General features: G+C 45.2%; 1 protein-coding gene and 1 non-coding gene across 2 annotated transcripts in view; both read right to left on the reverse strand.

Annotated features, from left to right (window-relative positions):
- The window catches only part of LOC126484081 (WD repeat-containing protein 89), a 277264-nt gene that overhangs the window by 226989 nt on the left and 33516 nt on the right, over positions 1 to 16759 (reverse strand). The window lies entirely within an intron of this gene.
- Positions 8653 to 8727, reverse strand: Trnas-cga (transfer RNA serine (anticodon CGA)). The gene has a single exon. It is a non-coding gene; the product is annotated as a tRNA-Ser (tRNA).

A 16759-nucleotide genomic window follows, 5' to 3' on the forward strand; every position in this document is an offset into this window, starting at 1 on the left:
TGAGGGTACTTCCTAACATGCCATAGCCATTCCTCATTCCTGTATAGCTGTACCATCCAGCTGCTAAATTCAGGAAAGCTAAATGAGGAGACCAACTGTGGAGTAGAGGCTGCCACAGATGAAAGTCCTCCATGGATGACAGTTACTAAGGTGAGAGGAAATCTCTTCAATGACCAACCTGTCTGGGAGCTAACTGACTCTGTGGGGGGGGGGCTTTTTTATTGTAGTATGGAATGCTAATTGTTGCCAGCTAAAGAAGACGTGTTCCTTGGTACAAAAGCAATTGTGACAAAAATCATAATAGGGAAAGACATACAGCCAACAGGAACATGTATTGCAAGAATAACTAACAGTGACAGATCAGAGCCCTTTGAATATCTTATTTTAACAGAATATACAGGGTTTTTACAAATGATTGAAGCGATTTCACAGCTCTACAATAACTTTATTATTTGAGATATTTTCACAATGCTTTGCACACACATACAAAAACTCAAAAAGTTTTTTTAGGCATTCACAAATGTTCAATATGTGCCCCTTTAGTGATTCGGCAGACATCAAGCCGATAATCAAGTTCCTCCCACACTCGGCGCAGCACATCCCCATCAATGAGTTCGAAAGCATCATTGATGCGAGCTTGCAGTTCTGGCATGTTTCTTGGTAGAGGAGGTTCAAACACTGAATCTTTCACATAACCCCACAGAAAGAAATCGCATAGGGTTAAGTCGGGAGAGCGTGGAGGCCATGACATGAATTGTTGATCATGATCTCCACCACGACCGATCCATCGGTTTTCCAATCTCCTGTTTAAGAAATGCTTCTGCTTTAGCCTTTTCCATAAGATTTTCCAAACTGTCAGCTGTGGTATGTTTAGCTCCCTGCTTGCTTTATTCATCGACTTCCGCGGCTACGCATGAAACTTGCCCGCACACGTTCAACCGTTTCTTCGCTCACTGCAGGCCGACCCGTTGATTTCCCCTTACAGAGGCATCCAGAAGCTTTAAACTGTGCATGCCATTGCTGAATGGAGTTGGTGGATCTTTGTTGAACTTCGTCCTGAAGTGTCATTGCGCTGTTATGACTGACTGATGTGAGTGCATTTCAAGCACGACATACGCTTTCTCGGCTTCTGTCGCCATTTTGTCTCACTGCGCTCTCGAGCGCTCTGGCGGCAGAAACCTGAAGTGCGGCTTCAGCCAAACAATACTTTATGAGTTTTTCTACATATCTGTAGCGTGTCATGATCATATGTCAATGAATGGAGCTACAGTGAATTTATGAAATCGCTTCAATCATTTGTAATAGCCCTGTAGTCATGATGTTATTCTTGAAGGAAAGTCTTGCATGCATCACAATTGGTCATAAAATAGATGAGAGCACCAGATTGACATAGCACAAATAACAAAGTTCTGTCTGGGCTGTTCTTTGCCATTAAAGACATTGATATCTTGTAACCGTCAACGAGATGTGTTCCACTCATGATTTGAGATGATCTGTTAAACTGTGAAGCTTTTTTCAATTACAAAAAGCTACTCAGGCTCACGAAAGAAATCTACATGCCAGTGATGATCATAAGCGTTGTAGGTGCTTAAGGAGAACTTTGGATCTCTAATTGCCTCGAGCAACCACAACTCATATCCACAGGTATGTGCTCTGATCAAGGAAAAATGTTGGTGAGTGAAAACCTTTAAGTGCCAATTTTTGCTTGCTTTCAGATCCAGAGTGGAGAAAAGACAAGAAGTGGCCTATGGTAAAACACCGTACCAATACTGGGAATCATCCACCAATTAGCCAGCTCGTGTATAGAATGTTGTTTGCTGAATGATGGATAGTCCAGGAGGAAGTTAATAAGATGCTGAAAGATGATATCATTGAACCTTCAGAGAGTCCTGTGCCTCTCCTGTAATCCTTGTGAACACGAAGGGTGGCATAATGTGTTTCTGCCTTGACTATTGAAAACTGAAAATGATCATGATCAAAGATGTGTATTCATTGCCATGCATCAGTGAGGCCGTAGACAGCTGGAAAGCAGCAAAATATTTCTCAGCTACAGAGATGTAGAGAGGCTACTGGTAAATCCAGAATGACAACGCTCACATGGGAAATACTGCCTTCGTAACTCCTGATGGTCTCTATGAGTTTGAAATTGTGCCTTGTGGACCATTTAATGCACCAGTCAGCCTCAACATATGATGGACAACCTGCTTCAACACCTAAAGTGGACGATGTGTATTTGCTATCTGGATAACATTGTCCTTTTTTTTGCCCCAAACACATTTGAAGAATGTCTAAACTCTCTGACAACCACGTTGAAGTGTATTCAGAATACAAATAGCCACCTGAATCTAAAAAAAAAATGTTTCTTCACAACCCAAGAAGTAAAAGCCTTGGGGCATCTAATGAATGGTGATGGGTCTGTCCTGAGCTCATGTTTAATGTGAGAAGTTTTCTCAGAATATGCTTGTAGTACCAGTGATGCTTAAAGGACTTCCATACCAATGCAAATCCCTTGCAAGAATTGCTGCAGGGAGACACCAAATATTCCTGGAATGAGGTGCAAGAAAGATCTTTCCTTGTCCATAAAAAGGCGGTAACATCTTCTCCAGTCCTAGAATCATATGATGAGAATTTTGAGATACAAATTCACTCTGATGCTAGTGATTATGAGGTAGCAACAGTTCTAGTGCAAATTCAGGGAAGTGCTTAATAGATGATAGCCTTGTACTTCCAGAGTACTCTGCTATTTCAAGAGAAACTACTGTACAATAAAGAAAGAGTGCCTTGCATTTACTTGGGCCATCAACAAGTTCTGGCCATATTTATTTGGCAAACCATTCACTGATGCAATGGATCACCTTTCTCTCTGTTGGCTGACTAGCCTGAAGGATCCGTCGGGTCAGCTGGTAAGATAGGCACAGAGACTTCAGGAGTACAACATCACAGTGGTGTAAAGAAGTGCCTTTCAAGGAATCCTTCAGCAAAACATCAGTGAGGATGAAATCTGTCATTGCCACACTAAATGACATCACTGCTGAACACAGGGAAGAGCTGCTGAAAACTATAAAGCCGTGAAGAAGAAGGAACTGACCAGCAGAGAATTCCAATTAAATACTGGAGCATTGTATAAGAGGAACTATGATCTGATGGTGTGGAAATGGTTGCTCATCATCCTAGCTCATTTACAGCCAGCTGTCCTGAGATATTTCCACAAAATTCCAACGTCCAGTCACCTGTGATTCGTGAACAATCTAGACAGAATCAGATGTAGTTACCGTCCAACTCTGGCCGAGTCTCTGTCGATCCATTAGACACAATAGCAAGGAATTTCAACAATGGAAGCATATGCCGTAATTATCTTGGGGCATCTTGTACTAATCCATGTGCAGCAGCATCACTCCACTGAACTGGAATCAATCTCTTGGACAGATTCCCAAAATTGACAAACGAGAATAACTGGATAATAGTCCACACTGACTACCTGTTGTCACCAAAACTGTGCTAACTGCTGAAGCCCTTGCAATGTTATGTGTAGAAAACATAATGTTGAAGGGTGGAGCACTTTATGTGATGCTCTCTGAACTTGTAAAAGCTTTCCACTTGAGACCAGTATCAGAGGTGTGATCTGTGGTGAATGCAGTGTTGTGCAGTGGTTAGCATCGCTAGCTGGTGTGGTGCAAGTCACAAATTCAAACCTGACCACCATCATTTGTGTGTTATGTAGCATTTATCAGTTCTGGAAGATTCTTCAAATATGTTACATTTGTAATATCTGTATATTCTGGAATATTCAGTATATGTATAAATACCAGCATTCTGAAACATTCGAAGTTTGTGTATGTAGCGGCAATATACATCCAGGAGGTCAGTTCTGTTCTGGCTGTCCATTGGTGTTCATAATAAATGTGGTTTCAGCAGTAAGTGTTGTATTATATTGACAGCTATGCTACTGGATTTGGACCTGATTTTGGTTGTCTCTTGACAATATGATGAGTCGGGACCTGTGATTTTTTGGAGGCTCGCGTTTGAGATCTTTATCTGTTTTGCTTTTTTGTGTAATTTCTTGTAATCCTCTTCATTTTCTAATTCAGTAATGATGACACTGTTAACAGCTTTTATTGATTTAATTCTGGTTTTGTCTTCCCTAGGGTCTATAGCATCTATTAAATTTTACTTCTCTGGTGTCTTTATTGTCCACTGATATTATGAATACAGTGTTTGTTTGTTTGTAATGTGAGCAAGTGGTGGATCTGAACAGCTGCTGTTGACATCTACATTCATGATGTGACTGTTGCTGCAGAAGTGGACACCACATTGCTCATTTCCTTCTTTATATTGTAGTTTTCCTGTTGTAATGGTTCAGCATGTGTTGTTAACACCTGAGAGCCAGTTTTAGAAAGGTTATCATGCAAGTGTGCATTCTCTGTCCACAGCTCTTCAAGCTTGCCCATAAGTTTGGCTTGAAATAAAGTCCATTTAACAGTTTGCATTAAGCTCAGTGATTGACTTCTTTGAAAGTAGATTCAGTGGCATTTTTTCGTGTAAAATGTCTCTGATGTCATGTAGAAACTCTTCAGGAGTACTAGAACAACCTTCAGAGCATGAGTAGTTATTGTCCTTTGCCTCATCCTGCCATCGAGTTCCTTGCCCTGGTCACTGTCACATTGCATTGTACTTATAAGATCTGCGGCACTATCCTGCTGCAAATGCTGCTGTTCCTGGACAAGTAGCATTGCAAGCACCTTAATCTGACTTGTCAATAACTGGCTGTAGTGTGCGAAGCCAGTACCAAACTTGACAAATGTCGCAGAAGCATGCCACATTATCAATGATAGCTGCCATGCCACATGTGGTATTAGACAAAGACCTCCCGTACTGCTGACGAACTTACTTCATGGGTGGCAAGAATACGGTCACTGTTAATTGTGTGTTCTTGTATTGTTACATACCAAACCTCTGTTGCACATGCACAGAGTTCACAACAGCACATCAATCAGTTTGGCAATCATGAGCTTGTGAAATACCTAAAAAAAAACGCTTATCTGTTGACGCACAATCTCTCAGGTTTTTCTCGGCATGATTGGTTAATGGCATACTTCCAGGTGTTTAGCTGTGTCGTTGTTTCCATTTTATGCACATTTCAATGACTGACCCAGTTGTCTTCTTCAGATGCTGTGAGTTGCGCCGTTATGTGTACTCACTGCCTGGACTCACTACCGAGACTGTGAATGTTGTTTTTTGCAGCTACAAATTATTAAATAGATAATTATTAAATAGATAACCTTTATTAATTGTATGCTTTCAGGTGTACTGCCAAGTTGCTGACTCCATTATTCTGCACAAATTTCAATAAACGTTCCATGTTTCTTCTTCAGGTGTTGTGAGTGATGTTACGTATATTCACCGCCTGGACTCCAGCCAGACTGTGAAGTGTATATTCTTTGATGCTCATCCCAAAGATTTAGTGTTTGTACTTTATGTTTTCATCACATTTCATTTCTTGATTATGCATGAGGTAGAGCTCAGAAACAGTTGATTTGTATGATTATTTTAGTTAGGTGTATCATTGACGTTATCAGGAGAAAGAAAACTGGCGTTCTACGGATCGGAGCGTGGAATGTCAGATCCCTTAATCGGGCAGGTAGGTTAGAAAATTTAAAAAGGGAAATGGATAGGTTGAAGTTAGATATAGTGGGAATTAGTGAAGTTCGGTGGCAGGAGGAACAAGACTTCTGGTCAGGTGACTACAGGATTATAAACACAAAATCAAATAGGGGTAATGCAGGTGTAGGTTTAATAATGAATAGGAAAATAGGAATGCGGGTAAGCTACTACAAACAGCATAGTGAACGCATTATTGTGGCCAAGATAGATACGAAGCCCACACCTACTACAGTAGTACAAGTTTATATGCCAACTAGCTCTGCAGATGACGAAGAAATTGAAGAAATGTATGATGAAATAAAAGAAATTATTCAGATTGTGAAGGGAGACGAAAATTTAATAGTCATGGGTGACTGGAATTCGAGTGTAGGAAAAGGGAGAGAAGGAAACATAGTAGGTGAATATGGATTGGGGGACAGAAATGAAAGAGGAAGCCGCCTGGTAGAATTTTGCACAGAGCACAACATAATAATAACTAACACTTGGTTTAAGAATCATGAAAGAAGGTTGTATACATGGAAGAACCCTGGAGATACTAAAAGGTATCAGATAGATTATATAATGGTAAGACAGAGATTTAGGAACCAGGTTCTAAATTGTAAGACATTTCCAGGGGCAGATGTGGACTCTGACCACAATCTATTGGTTATGACCTGTAGATTAAAACTGAAGAAACTGCAAAAAGGTGGGAATTTAAGGAGATGGGACCTGGATAAACTAAAAGAACCAGAGGTTGTACAGAGATTCAGGGAGAGCATAAGGGAGCAATTGAGAGGAATGGGGGAAATAAATACAGTAGAAGAAGAATGGGTAGCTTTGAGGGATGAAGTAGTGAAGGCAGCAGAGGATCAAGTAGGTAAAAAGACGAGGGCTAGTAGAAATCCTTGGGTAACAGAAGAAATATTGAATTTAATTGATGAAAGGAGAAAATATAAAAATGCAGTAAGTGAAACAGGAAAAAAGGAATACAAACGTCTCAAAAATGAGATCGACAGGAAGTGCAAAATGGCTAAGCAGGGATGGCTAGAGAACAAATGTAAGGATGTAGAGGCCTATCTCACTAGGGGTAAGATAGATACCGCCTACAGGAAAATTAAAGAGACCTTTGGAGATAAGAGAACGACTTGTCTGAATATCAAGGGCTCAGATGGAAACCCAGTTCTAAGCAAAGAAGGGAAAGCAGAAAGGTGGAAGGAGAATATAGAGGGTCTATACAAGGGCGATGTACTTGAGGACAATATTATGGAAATGGAAGAGGATGTAGATGAAGATGAAATGGGAGATACGATACTGCGTGAAGAGTTTGACAGAGCACTGAAAGACCTGAGTCGAAACAAGGCCCCCGGAGTAGACAATATTCCATTGGAACTACTGACGGCCGTGGGAGAGCCAGTCCTGACAAAACTCTACCATCTGGTGAGCAAGATGTATGAAACAGGCGAAATACCCTCAGACTTCAAGAAGAATATAATAATTCCAATCCCAAAGAAAGCAGGTGTTGACAGATGTGAAAATTACCGAACTATCAGCTTAATAAGTCACAGCTGCAAAATACTAACACGAATTCTTTACAGACGAATGGAAAAACTAGTAGAAGCCAACCTCGGGGAAGATCAGTTTGGATTCCGTAGAAACACTGGAACACGTGAGGCAATACTGACCTTACGACTTATCTTAGAAGAAAGATTAAGGAAAGGCAAACCTACGTTTTTCGCATTTGTAGACTTAGAGAAAGCTTTTGACAATGTTGACTGGAATACTCTCTTTCAAATTCTAAAGGTGGCAGGGGTAAAATACAGGGAGCGAAAGGCTATTTACAATTTGTACAGAAACCAGATGGCAGTTATAAGAGTCGAGGGACATGAAAGGGAAGCAGTGGTTTGGAAGGGAGTAAGACAGGGTTGTAGCCTGTCCCCGATGTTGTTCAATCTGTGTATTGAGCAAGCAGTAAAGGAAACAAAAGAAAAATTCGGAGTAGGTATTAAAATTCATGGAGAAGAAATAAAAACTTTGAGGTTCGCCGATGACATTGTAATTCTGTCAGAGACAGCAAAGGACTTGGAAGAGCAGTTGAATGGAATGGACAGTGTCTTGAAAGGAGGATATAAGATGAACATCAACAAAAGCAAAACAAGGATAATGGAATGTAGTCTAATTAAGTCGGGTGATGCAGAGGGAATTAGATTAGGAAATGAGGCACTTAAAGTAGTAAAGGAGTTTTGCTATTTGGGGAGCAAAATAACTGATGATGGTCGAAGTAGAGAGGATATAAAATGTAGGCTGGCAATGGCAAGGAAAGCGTTTCTGAAGAAGAGAAATTTGTTAACATTCAGTATTGATTTAAGTGTCAGGAAGTCATTTCTGAAAGTATTCGTATGGAGTGTAGCCATGTATGGAAGTGAAACATGGACGATAAATAGTTTGGACAAGAAGAGAATAGAAGCTTTCGAAATGTGGTGCTACAGAAGAATGCTGAAGATTAGATGGGTAGATCACATAACTAATGAGGAAGTATTGAATAGGATTGGGGAGAAGAGAAGTTTGTGGCACAACTTGACCAGAAGAAGGGATCGGTTGGTAGGACATGTTCTGAGGCATCAAGGGATCACCAATTTAGTATTGGAGGGCAGCGTGGAGGGTAAAAATCGTAGGGGGAGACCAAGAGATGACTACACTAAGCAGATTCAGAAGGATGTAGGTTGCAGTAGGTACTGGGAGATGAAAAAGCTTGCACAGGATAGAGTAGCATGGAGAGCTGCATCAAACCAGTCTCAGGACTGAAGACCACAACAACAACAACAATCCTTGACGTTCCTTGCTCCACTGACCGACAGATCACATAGTCTGTGGCACATAAATTGTGCCACATTCCCATGAAATGCAGTACACACCCGGTTTTTGGAGACCTAGGTCATCTTTAACTATTTTAACTTTGTAGATTAAAGCAAAATACATTGTATACCATGAAACTTCCTGGCAGATTAAAACTGTGTGCCCGACCGAGACTCGAACTCGGGACCTTTGCCTTTCGCGGGCAAGTGCTCTACCAACTGAGCTATCGAAGCACGACTCACGCCCGGTACTCACAGCTTTACTTCTGCCAGTACCTCGTCTCCTACCTTCCAAACTTTCGAGTCTCGGTCAGGCACACAGTTTTAATCTGCCAGGAAGTTTCATATCAGCGCACACTCCGCTGCAGAGTGAAAATCTCATTGTATACCATGTTTATGTGAGAATTTACCTATATGTATGGAGATTGGGCCTGCTCAAGGCAGATAAATATTTGTGATTTTCTTTACCTTTCTCAGTCTCAGCCTCTTCCTTAGGCATTTTTGATGTTGACTGAAATGTCTGCTGAGTTTGTCAGTCTGAGTACCTATTCCTTCAGAATGTTATTTATAGGCATAATTCTTAAGTGAAGCTCTCCTTGTCTGACAACACCCAATCTCTAAGGACAAGAGTCTTTACCATGAAATTTTTTGTGATGGATGGTGATGACTTTGAGGTGTGGAGTTAAGATGTTAGTGTGGGGTTTGTATACACACTGTGATCCAGGAATCTGTCTGTTGTTCTCTTTATTAACTCAGAAACCCAAGACAAGATGTTGGGGCCAAATAATAACTAATCTCACACCGAACTATATACAATGTAGAGCCTAGGTAAAGGGTTAAATTTTACATGTACTCCAAAGATGCTACTTATAGCTGATTATGTCAGCTCTGTAGAACAGGTTGCTAGTTTGCTTGCACTGGAAACAATTGAAGAGAATCACCATGAGGCCTCTAGAATGCTTATCAGTAATTAGATCAAATATTTCCTTTAAAGCATGAGTAGCACTGAGAAATCTGCAGGAAGACAAAGAAACTGTAATTCTAGAACGAGATTTTCACTCTGCAGTGGAGTGTGCACTAATATGAAACTTCCTGGCAAATTAAAGCTGTACACCAGACCGAGACTCAAACTCTGGACCTTTGCCTTTCGCAGGCAAGCGCTCTACCATCTGAGCTACCCAAGCAAGACTCATGGCCCTTCCTCACAGCTTCAATTCTGCCCGTACCTTGTCTCCTACCTCCAAACTTCACAGAAGCACTTTTGCAAACCTTGCAGAATTAGCACTCCTGGAAGAAAGGATATTGAGGAGACATGGCTGAGCCACAGCCTGGGGGATGTTTCCAGAATGAGATTTTCACCCTGCAGAGGAGTGTGTGCTGATATGAAACTTCCTGGCAGATTAAAACTTTGTACCGGACCAAGACTCGAACTTGGGACCTTTGCCTTTTGCGGGTAAGCGCTCTATCATTTGAGCTACCCAAACATGACTCACAACCCGTCCTCACAGCTTCAGTTCTGCCAGTACCTCATCTCCTACCTTCCAAACATCCCCCAGGCTGTTGCTAAGCCATGTTTCACCAATATCCTTTCCTCCAGGAGTGCTAATTCTGCAAGGTTTGCAGAAGAGATTCTGTAAAGTTTGGAAGGTAGGAGACGAGGTACTGGTGGAATTGGAGCTGTGAGGATGGGTCGTGAGTCGTACATGGGTAGCTCAGATGATAGAACACTTTCCCGTGAAAGGCAAAGGTCCTGAGTTCAAGTCTTGATCCGGCACACAGTTATAGTCTGCCAGGAAGTTTCAAATGGAATACTGACAGCCAATGATGGAAGTGCTATGGACTGAATGTCATGTGGACCACGAGATGATTTTTGATCCTACGAATAAAATTGAAAAGTAGACGACTCTTTTCAGTGCATCATGTTTGCCATGAAATGTAGTTAAATGTCGTAGAACATGAGCAGCTGTGCTACCACGAATATAAGGGTGTTGTGACAGTGCCACGACATTTAAGAGTGCCGCCACGTCAGTACGCGCAAATGGCGATAGAGGCGCTCCGCAACTCGGCTGAGCGCGGGAGCGCCACCTAGCTACGAACGGCACCGGCCGCATCTCACGGCACGGCAGTCGAATGACCGATACGGAATTGGTAGCATGTAACCAGCTATTGTTTCTACATTTGTATATCCATGCAATTTATTAGTGATTAAAGGTTATAACACTTTTGGCGACGAGGTCGGATATTTTTGTTCCTGCATTGTGGATTTGTGTGTTCGTGTCGGGGCAGACATGGAACAGCTTATGCATACGCTCATTGAACAACAAACACAGCTGACAGCTGCTATTCAGGCATTGTCGGCGTCGCTTACTCATCGTCTGTCTTCCTCTTCTCCGCCTCCGTTCCCTCCTTACGACGAGGCCGCTGAAGACTGGGAGGATTATGAGAAGCGTTTGCGGCAACACTTCTTGGTTTTCGGCGTTGTGAACGCTCCTATGTGTAAGTCGTTATTTCTATCTTGGATTTCCCCACGGATCTATCAGCTGCTATCTCAGTTAGCCCCGCTGCAGGAACCTGCCTCTCTGTCCTTCCAAGAAATGTGTGACTTATTGTCTACCTATTACCGAAAAAACACCCACGTCGTTGCTGCCCGCGTGGCGTTCTACTGGTGTCGTAAACAGCCCCATCACTCTTACCGGGCTTGGGCGGCGGAACTACACGGTCTGAGTAGGAAATGTCAGTTTGTCACGGACACTCATCATGAGTCTTACGCTGATTCAATGGTTAGGGATGCTATTCTACGGCTTGCTCCTGATAAAGAAGTTCGGCAACGTGCCTTACAACTGCCAAACCCATCATTGTCGGAAGTTCTAAGCATCGCTCAATCTTTTAAAGTGTCTCACGCTGCTGGTGCGCAGATAGATGTGTGGTGTGATGTCGGCGCTATACAGACCACTATCGACACAGACAATTTGCCTGTTTCCCAGGGGACCAACGATGTGGCGGTGGTTCACTCGCGTCAACAACATCGCGTTGGGCCGCCACGCTCGCAGTGAAAACAGCAACCACAGAAGCAGGTTCGTTCCGCACTTCCTTCTTGTCCACGTTGTTTCGTACAGCATGACACGGCCGCGTGTCCAAAACGTTGGACCACGTGTAATTCATGTAGGAAAAAAGGCCACATTGCTTCTGTGTGTCAGTCCCCTAAAGTTCCTGTCGACGAGGACGAGGCATCAGACATGGATGTTAACTGTGTGCTTTCTCAAACAAATAAGTTGTTTGTTACTGTTCGTGTTCTGGATAAAGACATTCGCATGCAAGTGGACATGGGCTCTGCAGTAACTCTCATTAATTCTCGCACGTATTTGGAGGGCTCTCCTCCCTTGTCTCCAGTTACGTGAAATCTGAGAAATTATAATAAACAAAAATTCCTATCGTTGGCCAGTTTGATGCTTCCACTGCCTACATGTCTGTTGTTAGGCCCTTCACGTTTTATGTGGTGGATCATGCGGGCACTGAAAACCTGTTCGGTTATGATGCTTTCCAATTGTTCGGGTTCTCCATTGATGATGATGTGCACCTCATATCTGAGGATATTCCGTATCAACTGCTGGATGGATTGTGTTCTGAATTCTCGTCCGTGTTCTCTGCTGGTCTGGGTCATGCCAAGGATTTTGAAGCCCACATTACTCTTAAACCTACAGCTCGCCCTAAGTTTTTCCGGGCACGCCCTATTCCGGTGGCGTTGCGTGCACCTGTCAAGGCTGAGATGGACAAGTTAACAGCTTCAGGGATTCTCCTTCCCGTTACCTCCAGCGAATGGGCATTGCCAATCGTGGTGGTTTCTAAACCAAATGGGAGTCTGTGATTGTGTGGTGATTTTAAAGCCACTGTCAACGCTCAGAGCCTCATTGACACTTATCTTCTTCCCCGTCCTGAGGAGTTATTTACCAAGCTCACCGGGGGCCAGTTCTTTTCCAAACTTGACTTATCGGAGGTGTACCATCAGTTGCCGTTGGATGCATCTTCCAAGGAATTATTCGTCATCAACACTCCTTGTGGGTTGTATCAGTACCAGCGGTTACCGTTTGGCGTCGCTAGCGGGCCGGCCATATTTCAGTGGTTTTTGGAACAGCTCACGGCTTCCGTTCCCGGCTGCATAAACTATCTGGATGACATTGTTGTCACGGGGGCCTCCACTGAGGAGCACCTTCGCAATTTGCGTTCACTGTTTCGGGTTCTGCATTCAGCTGGGTTGAAGTGCAATCTGGACAAGTCACAGTTCTTCCAACCTTCCATCGTGTATCTTGGTTTCCACTTGTCCCGTGAGGGTATACGTCCTCTACGTCAGCATGTTGCAGCCATTACCGCTCTACCCCGGCCGTCTACGGTAAAAGAACTTAAGGCGTTTCTAGGCAAGATTGCTTATTATCACAAATTCATTCCATCCGCGGCGGCGGTAGCTCATCCTCTGCATCAGCTGTTACAAAAAAACGTTCCTTTCTGTTGGTCCGACGAGTGTCAGCAGGCTTTTGTACACCTGAAGGCTCATTTGCAGTCGGCGCCTTGTCTTGCCACATTCCGTCCGGGTCAGCACTTGGTTCCGGCAACTGACGCGTCCCAGTATGGCCTAGGGGCTGCTCTCGCCCATCGGTATGAGGATGGGTCGGAACAACCCATCGCCTATGCTTCCAAGACCCTCAACAATGCGCAACGGCGATATTCTCAAATCGAAAAGGAAAAGGAGGTGCTCGCTATCATTTACGTTATAAAAAAGTTCAGCGTTTTTTGTATGGTTCTAAGTTTCACCTCATCACCGACCACAGGCTGCTGGTCTCTCTGTTCAGCTCATCGGCGTCGCTTCCGGATAAGGCAGCTCACCGCCTGCAACGTTGGGCCTTATACTTGTCTCGTTTTCACTATGAGATTCACTATCGCCCCACGGCCCAGCACGCCATCGCTGACGCATTGTCGCATTTGCCGATGAGCCCTGACCCGGTTTTCGATCGAGATGAACTACTCTGTTTCCAGATTGATGAGGCAGAACGTCGTGCGGTCGAGGGTTTTCCGCTTACAGGTTCGCAGGTCGCGTCGGCTACTGCGCGGGACCCGGTCCTGCGTCACGTGATCGGTTTTATTCAACGGGGTTGGCCGGACAGGACCAAGGGCCGGGCATCAGATCCCCTTCGCAACTACCATGCCTTGCGCCTACGTCTGTCTGTTCGTGATGGTGTTGTTCTTCTGGCCACGGATGGCGCATCTCCACGCGTCGTGGTGCCAGCCTCTCTTCGCAAAGATGTTTTCAAAATGTTGCATGAAGGCCATTGGTGGATTTCTCGGACTAAGTCCCTGGCCCGCAGGCACATTTATTGGCTCGGTATTGATTCGGACATCACTCACATGGTCGCTGCGTGTGGTCAGTGTGCTCAACAACTGGCTGCACCCCGTACAATGCCCTCTCCGTGGCCTGACCCGGCGCAGCCATGGGAACGGGTGCACGCTGACTTTGCCGGCCCCTTCCTCGGCACTTATTGGCTGCTGTTGATTGACGCCTTCTCGAAGTTTCCGTTTGTTGTTCAATGTCCGTTGCCCACCACTGCGGTGATGACACTGGCTTTGTCCAAAATCTTTGCGCTAGAAGGTCTTCCATCCACGATCGTCACGGACAATGGCCCTCAGTTCTCTTCGCAGGCCTTCCGTGATTTTTGTACTGGACACGGGATTCATCATGTTTCAGCACCGCCCTTCCATCCGCAATCGAATGGGGAGGTTGAGCGCCTTGTCTGCACTTTCAAAAGCCAGATGAAAAAATTCCTTAGTGATTTTTCCACAGATGACGCTCTGTTGCATCTTCTGAGCCCAGCACGCCATCGCTGACGCATTGTCGCATTTGCCGATGAGCCCTGACCCGGTTTTCGATCGAGATGAACTACTCTGTTTCCAGATTGATGAGGCAGAACGTCGTGCGGTCGAGGGTTTTCCGCTTACAGGTTCGCAGGTCGCGTCGGCTACTGCGCGGGACCCGGTCCTGCGTCACGTGATCGGTTTTATTCAACGGGGTTGGCCGGACAGGACCAAGGGCCGGGCATCGGATCCCCTTCGCAACTACCATGCCTTGCGCCTACGTCTGTCTGTTCGTGATGGTGTTGTTCTTCTGGCCACGGATGGCGCATCTCCACGCGTCGTGGTGCCAGCCTCTCTTCGCAAAGATGTTTTCAAACTGTTGCATGAAGGCCATTGGTGGATTTCTCGGACTAAGTCCCTGGCCCGCAGGCACATTTATTGGCTCGGTATTGATTCGGACATCACTCACATGGTCGCTGCGTGTGGTCAGTGTGCTCAACAACTGGCTGCACCCCGTACAATGCCCTCTCCGTGGCCTGACCCGGCGCAGCCATGGGAACGGGTGCACGCTGACTTTGCCGGCCCCTTCCTCGGCACTTATTGGCTGCTGTTGATTGACGCCTTCTCGAAGTTTCCGTTTGTTGTTCAATGTCCGTTGCCCACCACTGCGGCGATGACACTGGCTTTGTCCAAAATCTTTGCGCTAGAAGGTCTTCCATCCACGATCGTCACGGACAATGGCCCTCAGTTCTCTTCGCAGGCCTTCCGTGATTTTTGTACTGGACACGGGATTCATCATGTTTCAGCACCGCCCTTCCATCCGCAATCGAATGGGGAGGTTGAGCGCCTTGTCTGCACTTTCAAAAGCCAGATGAAAAAATTCCTTAGTGATTTTTCCACAGATGACGCTCTGTTGCATCTTCTGAGTTCTTATCGCTTCACGCCTCTGGGAGATCGCAGCCCTGCTGAACTCTTGCATGGCCGCCAACCGCGCACTCTACTGCACCTGCTTCACCCTGTCAGGCCTTGTCCTGTGTTCCCTCGTGCGGGAAAATACTTGGTGGGCGCCGACGTGTGGGCACGAGGGTATGGATCTCGCCCTAAATGGATTCCAGGGTTGGTCAAGGCTTTCCGCGGCCACCGGCTTTGTGAAATACGTACGGGCGACGGCATGGTTGTTCGCCATTACGACCAGATGCACCCACGAGTGGTGGCCACACCGGTGCCACCACCCCTTCCTTCGCCTCCACCAGCCCGAGAAGCCAGTCCTGTCAATGCTGCCGATCTCCCGTGCGTGTTGCTGCAGCCGACGTCGCTACCGCTTCCGAGTAAGCCGGAACTGGCCCCAGTCGTGACGCCGCCTTCTCCGGGACCCATCTCGTTGGAGCACACCCCCAGGTCCACGACACCTATGGATGCTGCTCCGGAATTTTCACCCATCATCTCGTCCAGGAGGCACGTACCACGCACGGGCTTCCGTCCTGGACATTTTCGACTGTACTCTCGTGTTTCTCTGCAGGATCTTCTCGGGGCCTCCCAAGAGGCCATGGATGTCTCTGCGCTGTCCGTGTCTCCCAGGAAGTGAGTGTTTTTTTTTTTTCAGGGGGGGAAAAGTGTTGTGACAGTGCCACGACATTTAAGAGTGCCGCCACGTCAGTACTCGCAAACGGCGATAGAGGCGCTCCGCAACTCGGCTGGGCGCGGGAGCACCACCTAGCTACAAACGGCGCCGGCCGCATCTCACGGCACGGCAGTCGAATGACTGATACGGAATTGGTAGCATGTAACCAGCTATTGTTTCTACGTTTGTATATCCACGCAATTTATTAGTGATTAAAGGTTATAACAAAGGGCTTCCTGAGCCATACAAGGAAGGCATTCCTCTAAGGCCCATAGTTATTAATACACTAGCTGGCAAAACACATGACACATGTTGTTGCGGTCTTCAGTCCAGAGACTGGTTTGATGCAGCTCTCCATGCTACTCTATCCTATGCAAGCTTCTTCATCTCCGAGTAACTGCTGCAACCTACATCCTTCTGAATCTGCTTAGTGTGTTCACCTCGTGGTCTCCCTCTATGATTTTTGCCCTCTACTCTTCCCTCCAATACTAAATTGGTGATTCCTTGGTGCCTCAGAACATGTCCTACCAACTAATCCCTTCTTCTGGTCAAGTTGTGCAATAAATTCCTCTTCTCCCTAATTCTATTCAGTACTTCCCCATTAGTTAAGTGATCTACCTATTTAATTTTCAGCATTCTTCTGTAGAACCACATTTTGAAAGCTTCTATTGCTTTCCTGTCTAAACTATCTATCGCCCATTTTCACTTCCATACATGGCAGCATTACATACAAATACTGTCAGAGAAGACTTCCTTATATCGAAATCTATAGTCAATGGTAACAAATTTCTTGCCTTCAGAAACG

Source organism: Schistocerca serialis, chromosome 6 (genome assembly GCF_023864345.2).
Source record: "Schistocerca serialis cubense isolate TAMUIC-IGC-003099 chromosome 6, iqSchSeri2.2, whole genome shotgun sequence".
Classification (NCBI taxonomy): domain Eukaryota; kingdom Metazoa; phylum Arthropoda; class Insecta; order Orthoptera; family Acrididae; genus Schistocerca; species Schistocerca serialis.